Source organism: Dromiciops gliroides, chromosome 2 (genome assembly GCF_019393635.1).
Source record: "Dromiciops gliroides isolate mDroGli1 chromosome 2, mDroGli1.pri, whole genome shotgun sequence".
Classification (NCBI taxonomy): Eukaryota; Metazoa; Chordata; class Mammalia; order Microbiotheria; family Microbiotheriidae; genus Dromiciops; species Dromiciops gliroides.
Window position 1 is genome coordinate 590,290,231 of NC_057862.1, and position 17,412 is coordinate 590,307,642.

Consider the following 17,412-nt stretch of genomic DNA (forward strand, 5'->3'; position numbering starts at 1 on the left):
TTCTGGACTCTGATGACTCTGGAAGAGGGAATGAAGCCAAGAACTTTGCACAAATCTGTCTCACTTAAATCCAATTTATGCACAAATCTAAAGATATCACCCATACCATTTTACCATTTTATCTACCTTAAAGTCCTGTGGGGACAAGCACATGATGAAGCAGCAGGTACAGATACACTGGGAATTGTAGTCACAAACCTGCATACAGGTAGCCCGGCCAGAGGGTTGTCTTCTCACTGAACTGAAGCAGAAATTGGATTCAGCATCCCCCTGGATGTCTGAGCTGCCTTTTAGAAGGACCGTACTGTTCACCTCCTGACACAAGGAAAGGGCTAGAAAAGATGACCTAAAAATTGTTCTCTTTGAGAACAAAGGACACCAACCAACCAACCAACCAACCATAAGAAGACTCAATACATTGTTCACTGGTGTGTGTGGGTGTGGGGGGTTCAGGTTAGGGTAGTGCTACTGCATTTATCATGGTTGTAGATAGGAGCTTATGGTATGGACTATAGTCAGTGATTCCTGGCTACCATTACTAATCAGGGGAGGAGAAGAACATGGGAGGGGAGAGAAAAGTTATTGTGTGCCAGGCACTGTGCTAAGCAATTGACAGATATTTGATCCTCACAACATTTTCTTTTGAAAATCATCTTTTTTTAAAAAAACTATCACTGTCCCCTCTCCCCCTCATCTGTATTTATGCACTTTTTTTCAGCTCTCCCCTTCCTTTTCCTATATTCTCTGACCTCTCTGAGGATGAGTGTAGCTAATGGCTACATTTTAAAAAGTATTTCCACAGAGGCCCTTTAAATGTACATTTACTTGAATTGAATTCTGGCCCTTGGATCCTGTGCTTCCTTAGATAAAATATGGTGCTTCTCTGTGCCTAATCTCAGCAAATACAATCGAGACAACAGCATTTAAGAGATCTTCAGAGCTAACACTGATAACTGTTTACAAAATATTCTTAGGTTACCTAGTAAGGCCTAAAGTGGTATAACATATAATGTATACACCTATTTACTACCTGCCTATCTACATATGTACACACACATAAACATATATTATATTGTTTAACATTTTAATATGCGTATGTTGTAAAGTTTTACTGATTAATACTTTCATATATTTGGGGGTGGGGTGGGGCAGTGAGGGTTAGGTGACTTGCCCAGGGTCACACAGCTAGTAAGGGTCAAGTGTCTGAGGCTGGATTTGAACTCAGGTCCTACTGAATCCAGGGCCGGTGCTTTATCCACTGCGCCACCTAGCTGCCCCCAACTTTCATATATTTTCAGTTATTTGACTTTGGGTTATCTAATCATTTGCATCTAGACAGAAAAATTTGAAAAGGCTGTAAGAATTTAAAAGAAAGATTCTAACTTTCTCCTGCTTATTATCTAAGAAAGTTTGGCTTGTCCAGTTTTGCAGATCCGTACCATATAAATACTTTTGTAAACTTGTGTACCTTTTAGGTATGAAATTCTTGAAATCAAAGTAGTCAACAGTAAACATCACAACTACAGATGCAGTTTTAAATATTTTATAATCCAATCAAATTGTTTGAGCAGTAAATGCATTTAAATGTTGTTATGGAATCCCCTCCAGACTTTTAAAAATGGTTATTCCGTGCTTAGGATTACTATTTATGAAACTCATAGGGGATGACATTAAAAAAAATGGGGCATTCGACTGCTTAGACTTGCCATGTTTCCTTCCATGTCTCAACACAGTTTATACTTTTCAGGATTAACTTTTAAAGGGATCCAAGCATACATTACACTTTTATTAATGGACATATGCATATTATTACTTTTGGAGTGAGAATGACCTGATGTATATATGGTTACCTGAGACATTTAGAATCCTTTCTCCTCTTTGGGTGAAATATCAGAGAATTTTAGAGTTGAGAAGGATTTTTGAGAACATCTAGTGCAAATCAGACCCAGGGGTGTTTTGGTAAATGTTTAACAACTGGCTTGGGGAGGGGGAAAGGATGTATACAAGACACACTTTTAAAATGAATCTGTGTTATTAACATTTTTTTCCATTGCTTTGTTAAGTCTAGGCAATCGACAAAACAATAAATCAAGCTCTGATTTGTACTGTTTGCTGATTTTTGAGGTGTAAATGCTCACACTGAAAATTTAACAATCTGCCCAGCTGGCTACAGCACAAGCTCCCTGCCAAGAATTCCCCACTGTAACAACCCCAACAAGTGGTCATCCATCCTTTGCTTAAAGATATGCAATAAGCAGGACCTCACTACTTTCCAAAGAGCCCACAAATTCTTTCGCCTATGGAAATAAACTACCATAGAATGAAACCAGGTGGAAAAATGCATTTCAAAAACATGCAAAACAGGATTGTATCTGAAGTTCAAAGAATTAGATTCTAGTCCTGGCTCCAGCAGTTTACAGATGTGCAGACACTTCACTCAATGGGTCTAAGTTTTCTCACCTTCTCATTGAGGGCCTTGACATCTACCCTGCCTTTACCTACCCAGTGTTCATCCTAACCTGCTTCTCAGCCTCAAAGAGCTGTTGTGAGAATCAAAGAAGATGAAATATGTGAAAGCGTTTTGAAAAACATTGCTGAGGGCTGGGCAAATAAAATATTACCATTGTTAACATTCAGAACAATGTGGTATTTTTTGGCTAAGGAAAGAGAAGCTTATTTAAATTTAAGTCACCCCTTTCTACCAAGAGAGCAGCAGGATGACTCCTTCGGGTGACGTCTGAGTAAAATTCTGGACTAAGTGAGGCTGTGTGATTGCATTTGCTTTTATCCAACGCAGCTTGTGGATAAGCAGAAGATGTCAGTTTTCAGGCGCAAAAATTCTCCAACTTTTTCAATCCACTGATATTTAACCAGTAGGAAGAAATAACTCTGTTCTCACAGGGAACAAAAGAGGGTTAGAGGTACTATTGTTTTTGGATTCAGTTGATCTAAGCACATTTTAAAGAAGCAGTGTCAATTTTACATGTAATTTGAAGAATGAAACAAGCATATTGATATTAAGTATTTTTTTTTGTTTGCTTCTACAATATAAGCATTTCAATCACCGTTACTATGGCTACATTTTAATACGGCCCAGCACTCCTTCCACACAGAATAACCTAAACCCTTCCCCCCACACACATATTTCTACCTACTGAATTCAGGTGGATCTATATTTATTAGGCCTCTCCTAGTCAAATAAATGATAGCTAGCTAGCCTTCAGATAGAATTTTCTATGTGCCAGGCACTGTGCTAAGTGCGGCACAATTATTATCTCGTTTGGTCCTCATGACAACCCTGGGAGTTAGGTGATGTTATTATTCCCATTTTACAAATAAGGATGATGAGGCAAATAGAGGTTAAGTGCCTTGCACAGGGTCACACAGCCATTGAGTAACTGAGGCTGGATTTGAACTGTGGTCTTCCTGACTCAAGGCCCAATAAACACTTAAGAAGTGCTTGCTATATGTGAGGTACTGTGCTAAGCACAGGGTTAAATAAAGGGCAAAGGACAGTCCCTGCCCCCCTCACAATTTAATGGGGGAAGACAACACATGAAAAAGATAGATGGGGAGGGAGGGAAGAGCATGACAAAGTCCAGAGGAGGAGTACAACCAAATGGGAAATAATGAGATGACTGCATTGGGTCCCTTCCTTGAATGGAGGGCCTGGGAGGACCTCTCCCCTGTCAATTCTCAGCCTAGCAGCCACTAAGTGGAAGGCGCCTGGGACCCAAAGGTAAAAATGAACCAATCCTTGCCTCTAAGAGCTTACATTTTCCATGGAGCCGGGGTAGGGTGGGATTACAGGTTATACCCAGGTACTTACAAACAAGGTAACCTTACCTGTAAGGGCATCCATCAGGGAAGCTGGCAGGATCAGGGGAGAGAATAGGCGATGACATACCTGTATTGAACATTGAAGGAAATGAGGGATTATGAAAAGTAGAAATGAGCAGGGAATTTATTGTATGCCCAGGGAAGAGCTAGCTGGCACAAAGTCTCTGGAAGAGCAGGTAGTCCAGTTTGGCTGGAAAGGAAAGTGCATGAAAGGGAGTGTGTGAAATAAATAAGTGCAAAGCAGATTTTGGAGGGCTTTTTTTTTTTAGGAGTTGGGGTTTGCATAGTATCCCAGAGGCAAAAGGGAGCCACTTATTTTTGAGCAACTGACTGACAGCAGCAGATTTGTGATTTAGGATTACTAATTTGTCAGTTGTGCAGACAGTGAATTGGAGAGGGAAGATACTGGAAGTAAGGAGACCAACGAGTAATCCATCATAGTAGTTTTAGGTGGGAACAGGAAACTGAACTAGCATTGTAGGTGTATATGAGTGGAAAGAGGGCCCGAACTTGGTAGGATAGAGGCTTTGTGAAAGGGGAGAAGGGAAGGGACAAGAGGCTTGAAGAAATCAGGAACAGAGGTAACTAATTTCCTTGCCCTGGTCATTTAAGAAAGAACAATAGAACAAAGGAAATAAAACCCGGAACTTCAATTTATCATTTCCCAAACGTTTCCCAATTTTCTAATCTGTTATTTTAACAATCTAGATGCCCTTGAGGCACATCAAATGTTCCAGAGTCTGTACAATCTGAGAAGCAACTTTAATCAAAAAAGAAAACTGGGAATAAAATAGCACATATTTAGAATTATGGGTTTGTAGAAATATTTTGGGGTGTAATGGAATAATGACAGTGTGGAACATTTAAACTTAAGGGCTAGGAAATACAGTTGCTTTGGTTCACCAGACGGCTTTCCTTGGAATGTTATCATTTGGCTTTTGTTGTTGGAGGTAAATTTGTCCTTAGAGTAGGGAGATTAAAAGAAAGATGATTTAGTTTAGGAAGAATCAAGTAAAACAATTTGGGGGTTTACTTTTAATATAATGTATTTGCCTATATGTACTAAAAATGTGAGTGTGTGTGTAGGTGAATGAGTAGGTCTAAATTATTTTGATTTTCTTCCCTCACCCTACCAATGACCATTTGTTTCATTTCAACAAATTACCCAGTTTTTCTGTGTGACTTTGGGTAAGTACTTAACCTTTCTGATTTTTGGTTTCTTTATTTATAAAATGAGAACAATGACATCTGTACTACCTATCCCATAGGGTATTATGAGGATCAAAGGACCTAAAAGTATGTGAAAGGACTCTGAAAACATTGCATACTGTGAAACTACTTGAAAGACGATGTTTCTGTGTAGAGAATTTCTTCTATCAACCTTATCCTTTTGCCTGGCAGACAGTAGGTGCTCAATGAATGTTTATTGATATAGCTTTGCTGCTTGGCTAGGACTGAGAATACTGTGTTAAAATGGCCCTTGGTGGAATAAACTAACCACGTTTTTGGATTCCTGTCTGATTTGCCCTTAAGGATATTAAGAAATACATTTATAAAGCCCCAAATTACACATTTAAATGCATATGATAATCAGTACAGAAAATACTGGCTTGATAAAATATATAAACTATGTTAATGTTCCTGAGCCAGTTTCTATGGGTCTTGATATTGCCACACACATCTGTCCCCCCCCCCCCCACCTCCCTCCACACTCCTACTCCTTTTATCAACCTTGGATGCTACCATTGATTCAGGCCAAACTTAGAAGGGAAATATAGATACCTACCTACCTACCTACCTACCTACCTACCTACAAACACACACATACAGATTATTCAGCCCAGCTAAGTTTATTTTAAGACTATGGGTCACTACAGACACTAGGCAGACTTGAGAGATGCCCAGAACAGACTTCCTCAACCACCAGAAAGCATCAGCTCCACCTAGCGATATCTATGCATCTCAACAGCTCTGCTTCTTGTACACAGCAGCACAAAAGCTTGGTGTTAGAAGCGATTAGGAGAGAGAGTGATGGACAAAGTATCACCAGTATCAAGTTGAACAGCCTAGATGACTCTCTCTAAGGGCCCTCCCTAATTCCAGACCCACATCAAAACTCTGGAAGAATTCCAGACTGAGCAGGTGTCTCTGGGACACTCCAGGCTACAGAAAACCTTAGGCTACTCTGGACCTCCCGGGGGCCACTGGCCTGACCTCCCTAGATCAAAACCTTTGGGTTTTCATTCTTAGAATTTGAGTATCCTGGAATGTGTATTCATGGGGTTGCTTCTTAATGCACTGTGTTCTACTCCATGAGTCGGATTCTTTCTTTCCTGATGCCTGGAAAGCAGAATGGGCTTTTGCAAAGCTTTAAGAGGGAATCCTTCTGTAGATTTCCCTAGACAGTAGAAATAAGGTTGGGATGGGGAGAAAAGAGGATGAGAGGAGGGGAGGTGACACAACATGTTTCCTAAAAATCTCTAAGTCCATTTCCAGGTTTCCATACTTTGGCATAATAACCTGTATACTGGGATCAAATTGATGGAGGAGTAGCTAGCTAAACATTCTGACATAGTGCCCTTCCCCCTACAAGATTCCAGATCTAGTCTCCCTCATGTGTTGAAAACAACCTATAGAAAGAAAGCGCTTTTCATCCAGGACCGTTGCAGCAGTGGAGTTAAGCAGTCCCCCAGGAAGAGCTGCCGGCTAGCTCCGAGGCCACCTTGGAGAATGCGGGACAGAGACAAAGCACTGAGCTTACAAAGATCGAGCTCTGGGTATTCTCATCCACGGTTTTAAATGGAACCACAGATGTGGACACCCCTTAGGATGGTTATAAATGATTTGGGATCATACGATTTGTAATGTAAAAGTTTCTTTGTTAATTGACCTAGGGGGGAGGGGGGAAGAGGGGGTGCATTTCTCCTTCCTGGTGCCTAAAATACCTGTTATGGCTTAGAGGATCAATAACTTTTACATTTCACAGAGCATCTAAGTAGGTCGGTACATAGAGGATGGCACACAAAAGATAGATATTCAAATGAAAGACTGTTCAGCAGGTCAATAATTTAACACTTTCAGAAAGTATGCTAGACTAAATCTTGCATAGATCTCTAAGAGGGAATTCTTCATTTAAAAAAATCTATTAAGAATAAAAAGGAATCTATTAAAGAAATTATGGATATTTCAGAGCAATATTGGTGTTAAACAGTGAATTAGAGCAAAGCTGAAGTATTTTTCATGGCTAAAAGAATGACTTTCTATTTAGTAAGGAGCCGAGTGACTGATACACTTCAGTTTGGGATTTAAATCTTATTCTCCCTACCTTCGCCCCCTCCTCCTTAATCATTCAGCCATGAGTGCTATAAATATATACTGACGAATACTCTCTATTTGCTTCTCAGTGTTATTTTTTTTTGTTATCCATTTTTTCTTTATTTAAGGGGAAAAAAAAACCCACAACAACCCAGCACTGTCCATTTGCATTGGAAATGATTCTTTACAAATGTAAATCATTGCAAATTATTATAATAAAAAGAGGGCTCAGTTTCCTACAACCTACCCATCACAATTGTGCCTCCTGATGACTGGTACTTTTTTTTTTTTTGGTGCCTTGGTATCAGGATATATATTTGTGAGCTGTTTAAAGTAGAAGGTAGTGTAAGTCATAGCCCTCTCAAAATTATGTTTAATGTATTCAAATGACATCTATATGATACCTAAAAGAGCTAGTTGAAGTGAAAAAGTCAGACAGACTATGCCTACACTAACAAGCTTGTTGTTTTTTTTTTTTAAGCAATCTTTAAATTCTGTCAAACTAAATTGGTTCCTAATAATCCAATTGAATTCAATCTGGAAAACAATTGGTTGAATTAAATACAAAATATTTTATGTGACTAAATCAAATGGCTTTTTTCTAAAATGGCTAATTATTGGACTGAATTCAACCATCCCTCCAAATGAATTCCCCAACTAACTGATGTATGTAGGTGCACCAGACATCAACAAGTAGTTTTTGTTTATGTGATTAAAAAAAAAAAAAGATTTGCCCCCCCCCTTTTTTACTGGATTCACCAATTATTTTAAGTAAACTTCTAGATTTTAGATATTCAGCTATTCTTTTTGGAAGTTAGACATGCCGTAAAATTGTCTATTGTTGATTTGAGAGAAATAGTAAATTAACTCATATCCATTTTTCTTCATGTTAGTATATATTCCCCCCCCCCCCAAAAAAAAGAGCCCCTAGAAACAAACACCATAATGGCCATTTCCCGGAGTATGGTGGATCAAATACCTTTCTATGAGATAAGTTATTTATATTAAAACTCAAGGTACATAACTGCATAGTACAATAAGGCATACATATGTATATTACACACATATATATATGTACATACATACCTATATTCTGTGTTTACGTATTTTCCCGATAGAGCTAAGAAGCCCAGACAAAAGTCATAATTCCAGCATAGCCCATGGACATGAAATGAGCATCTGGAACTTTATCCAACAGCATAGACTAGTGGCAGGAAGAAAGACTGTAACTGAGAGGCTTAGATCACATTTTTCATCTTCACCATGACCTGTCTCAGATTTAAGCTACAATTAGAACAAAATTACTTGTAACTGTGGAAACAGGATCTTTGGGGAATTAAGTAAAACTAGTTTAAATGAAAAATACTTTAATTGCCTTAAGGTTTATGTACTGCTGACTATGTAAGTAGAATTCCACCCGTTCCCCCCCACCCCATTTTTGGCTTCTATAATAAATAGCTTAATAGTACTTACACACACACACACACACACACACACACACACACACCCTCATTGAATAGTTTCATACATTCAAATGAAGCCAATCATTTGAAATCATCACAGTTGGGTTCCATAGATACAGGATTACTTAGACTAAAGGTTTGGCTTATTTATGTTGTTTTCTTACCCAAGTTGATGACATAGTTTTATAAGTAAGGAATTATATTTGTGAAGAAATAGGTGGACTTAATATATTTTTTCTCTTTGGGAATTTAAATTCATTTTAAATTCCTTCACTTCAGGATGGTTTTAAAGCTATTTGAATGTCAGATTATTCCGCCCCCCCCCACTCCCTGCCATTCTTTCTAAGAATGCTATGAAAAATGCTTTCTAAAAAATGCTATGAATAATAAAGAAATATAGAAATTATCTTTGATTGGAAGGATACAAATTTAGAATAAATTTGGTCAGGAACAAAGTAACAGAATCTTTGTGACACTCAAAATACCCTATCAGCTTTCCTATAAACCTTTTTCCTTGAAATATTTAAGACTATGGGATAAATAATAAATTCCCAGAGAATGTAAACCCTTTGAAGACAGGGTCTCTCTCTCTCTCTCTTATAGTTCTTTGGACTCCCATTACCTAACACACTTCCTTGGACATAACTCTTAATAAATGCTAATTGAATTAAACTGAATAACATAAAAAGAAAACAAATTTAATATTCAATTTAATTTTTCCAATTCTATGATTATTTCAATATTTCGTGGGTCCATGATTTCAGTAAGTGTGTGTTCTTCCCTGACTGATAGAGATTGCAACCCCTCTATACCTCAGGCAATCCTCCAAAATTGCTATGGCTAAAAAAGTAATCTCTGAACGTCTCTGAATTTAGCTAGCCTGGTCCTTGGATGCCATGCCATTGCCAGTCCTTTTAAGTTTGGTAGGATCTGAAATGTCTTGTGCTTCATTGGAATAGTTCCTAAGATTCAATAGTGCCTCTGGGCCATGATGAAACTTAGGAGTAGGACTCAGTGGGAAAAAAAAATCAATCAAATTATGTCTGGTATACAGGGGGAAAAAGAAAGCTCTTAATTACATACACACACACACACACACAACGTGTATATATAGTGTATTTATACACACAAGAACATATATATTAACTTGTCAGCAAGTTGATAGCATGGTATTGTAGAAAGAATATCTTAAGACTTAGAGGATCTGGGTTTAATCTTGACTTTCCTATTTATTACCTTAATAACCTTGGACAAGGACTTTAACCTCACTTAGCCATGATTTCCTCATCTATAAAATGAGAGAGGGGGACCGGATACTTTCTAAGGGCCCTTTCTGCTCTAGGTCTATTTCCTATACTTTTAGGACACCCAACACTTTGACTAAATGGTCTCCATCATTTCTTGGATTCTGTTCTCTTAGCACTTGGGTCATTCCAAGTTAGGGTATTCAGAAGATGCATGAGCTATCTCAGAATCCTTGCACTATTATAGCAGAATGATTTTAATAGCTCTCTACTGTACTTTTCCTGTGTAGACAGAACAGAGCTTTAACTAGAATGGAGAAGGCAACATTTTGTTCCGAAAAACCAAATTGAGTGATAGTACTTACAGCCCTTTAACAGTAAAAGAACCATAGAGTTCAGAACCTAGTTATCAAGAATAATTAGTTAAAATAAAAAGCCATCAGAAATTGGGCTGGGTTGATTGATTCCTCCTCTTTTTTTTCTGCTTGGCTGTCTCCCTAGCATATCACATCTGTGTATTGGGGGGATCTGTTTCCCCAATATGGGCTAGTATACTTCCTTGTACTGGGGTCACATTTCATGCTGGCTGTTAGGGGTTAGAGTCATAGAAGAAAGATCATTGGACTTGAAGTCAAATGACCTGAGTTCAGTCCTAACTCTGTTGTACCTGTGTGAATTTAGACAAGTTTTGGGGGCTCCACCTCCCCCCTGTAAAATGAAGGGGTTGGACTAGATGACTTCTAATGTTTCTAAAATCTATTCCTATAATCTCTGAATGTAATCATTTCAAGTCATGGATCTGAGACCGATGGTTAAGAGATCAATCAGCCAGGGATCACATTTTAGTAAGAAGTCCAACTCAGGCCTAATAACTGATACTATGGTGGTAATTATCCTTATGTCATGTAACAATGCATACCATCCAGAGCAAAATGGGATATAACAGATGTTATATCTGACTTCTGGAAAAGAGGACTAGGCTCTGGTTAGTTTACTATATACATTTATAAGAATCAGGATAACTTTCCCTTTTTCAGTGGGAGAGATTAAGAGATCATATCAAAAATAAACAAATTTTGGAGTTATTTATCCATAGGGATTCTGCATGATAAATGGAAACTTGAATAATCAGATTCTTAATTTTAATGGAACTCTGATGTAATTGTCTCACTTAAAACTTTCAGAGTTTTGCATCTGATTATTTAGAGTTTTATGATAAGGGAATAAGTAGCTATGAATATACTTCTTTACAAAGATATCTCCATTATCATAGAAATAAGAGAATGTATTTCTTTATATAAAATGAATACTTTAAAATGTCCCCTGAATATAAACCCATTCATGGAACAAAAAGCAAGTTTGAATTAAAGTAGCTTTTTTAGAAAGGGAAGTTCAATGGTCCACCTCCATTGGAAGAAAAAGTATTATTGGAAAAGGTGTAATATAGTGAGTGGAGTTTCAGTTCAAGTCTGGATCCTACTGCAAAACTCTGCCCTGATTTTATGGGCACAGAGATCTAAGTTTTGGGATTGTAAATACCTCAGAGTGTCCCCAGAAATAATAGCTCAGCATCTATCTCTTCTGCTACAAATCTCACTTCTATTCATTCATCTCCTTCATGTGGTCCAAGTTGCTGGACTCAGACCCAGGAAGAAAAATATTTTCCTCTTTTCCTGTAGTATTTCTAGCTTTGTTTTAGTTGCTTCAATAACTCTTTCTTTCCATTTCATTTTGGAAGGTGTAACTTAAAAGTTCATGGTTTGTATTTCCTGTCTGTGGCCTAGGGGAACTCCTTAGCATTTTCCTATAAAAGCAAGGGGTGGCCTTCATGTACATGAAATTTAAGCTAAAAGAGTGCATTAAAAATAGATTAAAGATGAGAAATCCAAAATTTCTTCCCTGTGGGTTCAATAGCATTCTTAGAAGAGAACATTAGGTTGGGTATGTACCATAGCAAAATGGCAACCTCTGATATCTCCATTTCTTTCTTTCCTTTTTTTTTTTTTTTTTGGTGGGGCAATGAGTGTTAAGTGACTTGCCCAGGATCACACAGCTAGTAAGTGTCAAGTGTCTGAGGTCAAATTTGAACTTAGGGCCTCCTGAATACAGGGCTGGTGCTTTAGCCACTGCACCACCTAGCTGCCCCTGATATATTCATTTCTAATCATGCTATGTCAATGGTGAATGGACAATAAGGCTGATATTTCTTTTCTTTTCTTTTTTTTTTGTTTTTTTTTCGGGGCAATGAGGATTAAGTTACTTGCCCAGGGTCACACAGCTAGTAAGTGTCAAGTGTCTGAGGCCATATTTGAACTTAGGTCCTCCCGAATCCAGGGCTGGTGCTTTATCCACTGCACCACATAGCTGCCCCCAAGGTTGCTATTTCTAAGACACTTCAGTAAACATTATCAAAAAAGTCATACCTAATTAAGCTGTGTGTTCAATTAATAGACAATATTCATATCCAATTTCATAATATTCTTTACCTCAATTATTTTGATGAAGTACCACAGAATTTCAATGTTGGAATGGACTTAAGAGGCCATCTACCTCAATCTATGGTTGAAAAGAATCCCTCTATAACACATCTTATAAACAGTTCATTTAGCTTGGTAGCTGGGTGGTTCAGTGTTTAGAGCACCAGACCTTGTGAATAGGAAGACCTGGTTTTGTATCCTACCTCAGACATTTATAGCATTTATAAGATGTATGACCAGGAGGGAGTTATTTAACTTCTTTGAGTCTGTTTATTCATCTTTAAAATGGAGATAATAATACCCATATCATAGAACTATTGAGAGATATACAAATGCTGTTACTAATAACAATAATTAAATAATCTAATTTTATACAAAATATCAATATATTATTATATAATTATATATTATAATTTTTGTTGCCATCATCATCATTCTTTGCCTAGATAATAAGAACGTATAAGCTCCTGAGGGATCGCATTAACTTTAGGATAGCTTTAATTTTTAGGAATTTTTCCCAAAGTCAAGCTTAAATTCATCTCTTTGTAACTGCTGTTTATTGTTTCTAATTCTATTTTCTAAGATGAAATAGAATAAGCCTAATCCATCTTCCACATGTCAGTCTTTCTAACATTTGAAGACAGTGATCACATCCCATTCCCCCATTTCCCTCCAGATCTAAATTTAAATTCATACAGGTCCTGAACTCAAGGTCTTCACCAATCTTGGAAGCCCTCCTCCAGACACTTTCCAGATTATGAAAATCTTCTCTAAAATGTGGTATCAATACCTTCTCTCTTCCCCAGAAAAAGGTAGAGTACTATCAGCTCCTAACTACTGGGTGCTATCTTTTTCTTAATGCAGTCTAAAATTATATTTCTCTCTGGGATCCACTTTTGACTCTCAGGATTTCTCAACTATACCCCTAAACAGGTATCATGTCCCTTCCCCAAACCCCTTTCAACTTCTTTTTACATCTTATTTTTCCTCATTATGGAGAAGGAAGGGAAAGGAAGGGAAGGGAAGAGAAGGGAAGAATCATTTATTAAGTGCCTGCCACACACTTTACAAATGTTATCTCATTTGATCCCAATAACAACCAAGGTGGAGGGGGATTCTATTATTATTCATGTTTTACTTGTGAGGAAACTGAGGCGGGCAGAGGTGACGATACTTGTCCTGCATCACACAACTAGTACATATCTGAGTTCAGATTGAACTCAGGCCTTCCTAACTCTAGGCCCAACACTCTATCTGGTGTGCTGCCTACCTTTCCATCTTTCTGCTTATATTTATATTCTAGTGCTTAACACAGTGTCTGGAACCCTTAATAAATGCTCTTGGTTTGACTTGGTGGAAAGAGTTGGAGGAATAAGATAGTAAAATATATTTTCCCTATCTTCCCTATCTAAACTATGCTCAGTTTCTTGGGCCCTGCTGCAATCTGTGTTGTTTAATTCAGCAGCTCTAGCGTCTTCATTCTTCTCTGAAGATACCACTGAAGCTAGAAATTAATCATGTCCAGGAAAAAAATTACTTTAATAACTTCTCTATTTACTTTAGGTGGACTTTATTTCAATTTTTGAAGATTAGAGTTGGAATATCAGGAAAAGAAAGATGTCTATTTTATTTAAGCACCCTGAACTCCATTAAGATCTGGTAGGGGGAGCAGCTAGGTGGTGCAGTGGGTAAAGCGCTGGCCTTGGATTCAGGAGGACCTGAGTTCAAATGAGGCCTCAGACACTTGACACATACTAGCTGTGTGTGTGACCCTGGGCAAGTCACTTAACCCACATTGCCCTGCAAAGAAAAAAAAAAGATCTGGTAGAGGGGTATGCTGGTAAAGGTTTAATAATCAGCTCTTTGAAAAACTGTACATGCTTTTAAATTTAATAAGCATTATTAACATTTTCTCCATAATAAAATGATGAACCGAGCCCTTATCTGTAGCTTTGACTGGTTTCTGAAGTTAATGCTCACCCTGAAAATTTAACAATTGGTTCTAGCACACCACCTGTTTAGGAAAAGATGGTTATAAAGAGAATGATAGCAGTTATTATAGAGTAGACGTACCATCATCCTTTAACTTTCTGATATCAAAATTTTTTACATACACCATCAAGTTCCTCTTGTTAATATCCTTGAGGAGAGGCAATGTGACAAATAGTATTAGCTAGTGAGCTCAAATCACAGTCAAGAAGACATGGGTTAAAGACACTGGCTGTGTGACCCTGTGCAAAATCACTTAACTGCTCAGTTCTCCTGTGCAAGTCTTTAAGACAACAAGTTTTAGGACAGGTGATAATCTGTATGGGCAGAAGCAATTCCTCACTGGGAGGTCTGTATATAAAGGAAATCAAAGGTCCGGTCAAAAATAATTTCTGAGAAATAAAGGTGGGTTAAGAAGGAACATTTACAGAGGGAACAGCTGGGGATATTTGGAGACCCTTAAGTTTTTGAGACGGTTCTTTCCACTAGATTGATATTAATGAATAATTAGAACACATTTCTCTGATGCTTCTTTAGTAGATGATTTTTGATATAATGGAAAGACTTTGATTCCAAAGGTTTGGGAAATGACTTTGCCACTTAATATAGCTTGTGACTTTACTCAAGTCACTTAGGATGAAAGAGAATCTAGAAATGGAAGGAATTTTAGATGGCATATAGTCTAACTTTTCTTATTTTGCAACAGAAAAAACAGGCCCAGAGATGTGAAAGGTCCATGCCTGTACTTATAGAAAACAACAAGACTGAGACTTGAAATGTCCACATCTCAGTTTATTCTAATATAAAATGAGGAGAAAAGTATCTGCCCTATCTATCAGGACTGTTGTGAGGATCAAAAGAAATAGTTTATGTTATGTCATTGCAAAGTAGGATGCAAATATGGGATAGTAAATAAGACTTTGTTTCTTTTTCTTTCTTTGGTCTGATATTCCTTGTAAATGTCTTCTTTCTAGCCGTTTCGTCACTGCAAGTTGTCAGGAATTTATTCATTCCTATTCCTGTCTCATTTATCACTAAGGAATTGTGGTTGTTTTTAATGGGGTAGTATGGAGGGGCAGGGGAAAGTTTACTTGCTAAGAAAGCATAAAGAAAGACCACAAGCAGCAACAAAAACCCTCTTCCAATTTAGTCTCCCTCATCACTAACAAATTTTATATTGAATTAATAGTTCCTCATCAGTTGGTCTGGAAACAAAAAATAAAGGTAGAAATGGTGCATAAAGATGCCTTCTGACCCCTCCTTGTGGTTTCTAGACACTATCATTTCTACCCATGTGCAGACCCAGACAACTGAGCCAGTAAAAGTCTTCCTACTCCCCAAGGAAGCTGCCACTGAATTATGAATGTTTCACCACCGTTTCCAGATTAGGGCAATAATCCATAAACATTAGTGGTACCCTCAACCCATTCTGAGTATGCAAAATGAACCGTGAATTACAAAATAGGTATTCAGGCTCCAGCCCCATCCTTCACTTGAACAATGGCCAACAACTTCTTTGCTTTTTATGCAAAGAGATAGATGAGTGGCACTGTTTTTAATTGTCAGACATTTCCTTGCTCTTCTATAACATTACGTTTGGTTCCTAAAAAAAGAATCTAATAAAGAGCTTAAAAAAAAAAGAAAATACATAAAACGAAGGGCTCTCCTATGCGTAGCAACCTCTTATCTAATATGTCAAAGGAGTGGATTCCATCCTCCCCCTAACTCCTCCAATATTTGAGACTTAGGAAGAAAAAAATTTTTTAACAGTCTCCCATCTTTTCACTTACACACACACACACACACAAGTCATCTTCTAGACCAGGTGCCCTTTGTATGACCTAGCCTTACCTCTACCTTGTAGACCAAGAGCTTTAAAGAAATGTCTCCTAGGATTTCTACCCATTTCCATAAGAATAATAGCTTCCATGCATATAGCTTTGTCATGTTTGACACACACATGATGTCATTTGAGAAGATTGGGTCCTGAGGATTCTCTGAGTTTCTCTCACCTAACAAGCAGAATCACAATTAAAAAACTATATTCTGAAGCAGGTAGATGACAATTTTTCTTTCTTTTCTTTTCTTTTTTTAACAGCAAAGTAGGCTAGGCCTTTCTGATAACTTATCTTTGAGACCTGGCCTCATTCTACCCCCTTCCATGCTGCCTATTTGAAGTACATTTATATCTTCCTTGAGATATAGTGGCCAGAGTTCTAAAAAATGTCTAACTTTGTTTTTATTTCCTTTGATTTGTACTGCATTCCTCCAGCACCACAGCCCACTATCTTATTTGTTTGCTTTATTGAAGTTCTAGATAGGAAAGAGCTCACAAGGTTTCCCCTCTTCTCTTTTGAGAAAAACTGTCCAGACCTCTTTTCTAGTCATCATTTTCCATGGCATCATGAAGATAGAGCTGGAAGAGATCCTCAGGGTCATTTATTCCAATGACTTCCTTTTCTTGATGTGGAAATAGAGACCCAGGGCAGCTGAGGAACTTGACAATGTTGAACGTGGTAGTGAAGAGCAGAGCCAAGATCTGAAGCCAGATTTTCTGATACCATATCCAGAACTCTACTGTACAATGTTAGGATTTTTATTTGGAGATAGTTTTCTTATTTACATTCTTATACCCATCTTACAGCTTTTTTTCTTTTATCACATTAGGAATTTTCAATTTAATTCAACAAATATTTAATAAACACCTACTATGTTCTAGATATTCTAGACAAAATATCACCTGATAGGTAGCTAGAGTCTCACCACCACCACCACCACCACCACCACCACCACCACCACCATCCTTCTGTTGAGGGTGCAGAGCACCCCAGAAGTTCTCTGAGGCACACCAAGGAATCTTCTCCTTGAGAAACTAAACCAGAGGACAGATACGCCTAGAGAGATAAGCAGAACCAGATCAGACTGAGCTAGCTTCAGAACCTCCACCTTTCATTCTGATCTCCCTTACCCCTGGGTAGATAACTTTGGGTGTGGCTGCTGCCTCTGTATCCTGAAGAGAGAGATGGCTTGAGAGATTGGCAGGCAGCTAGGGGCAGCTAGGTGGCGCAGTAGATAGAGCACTGG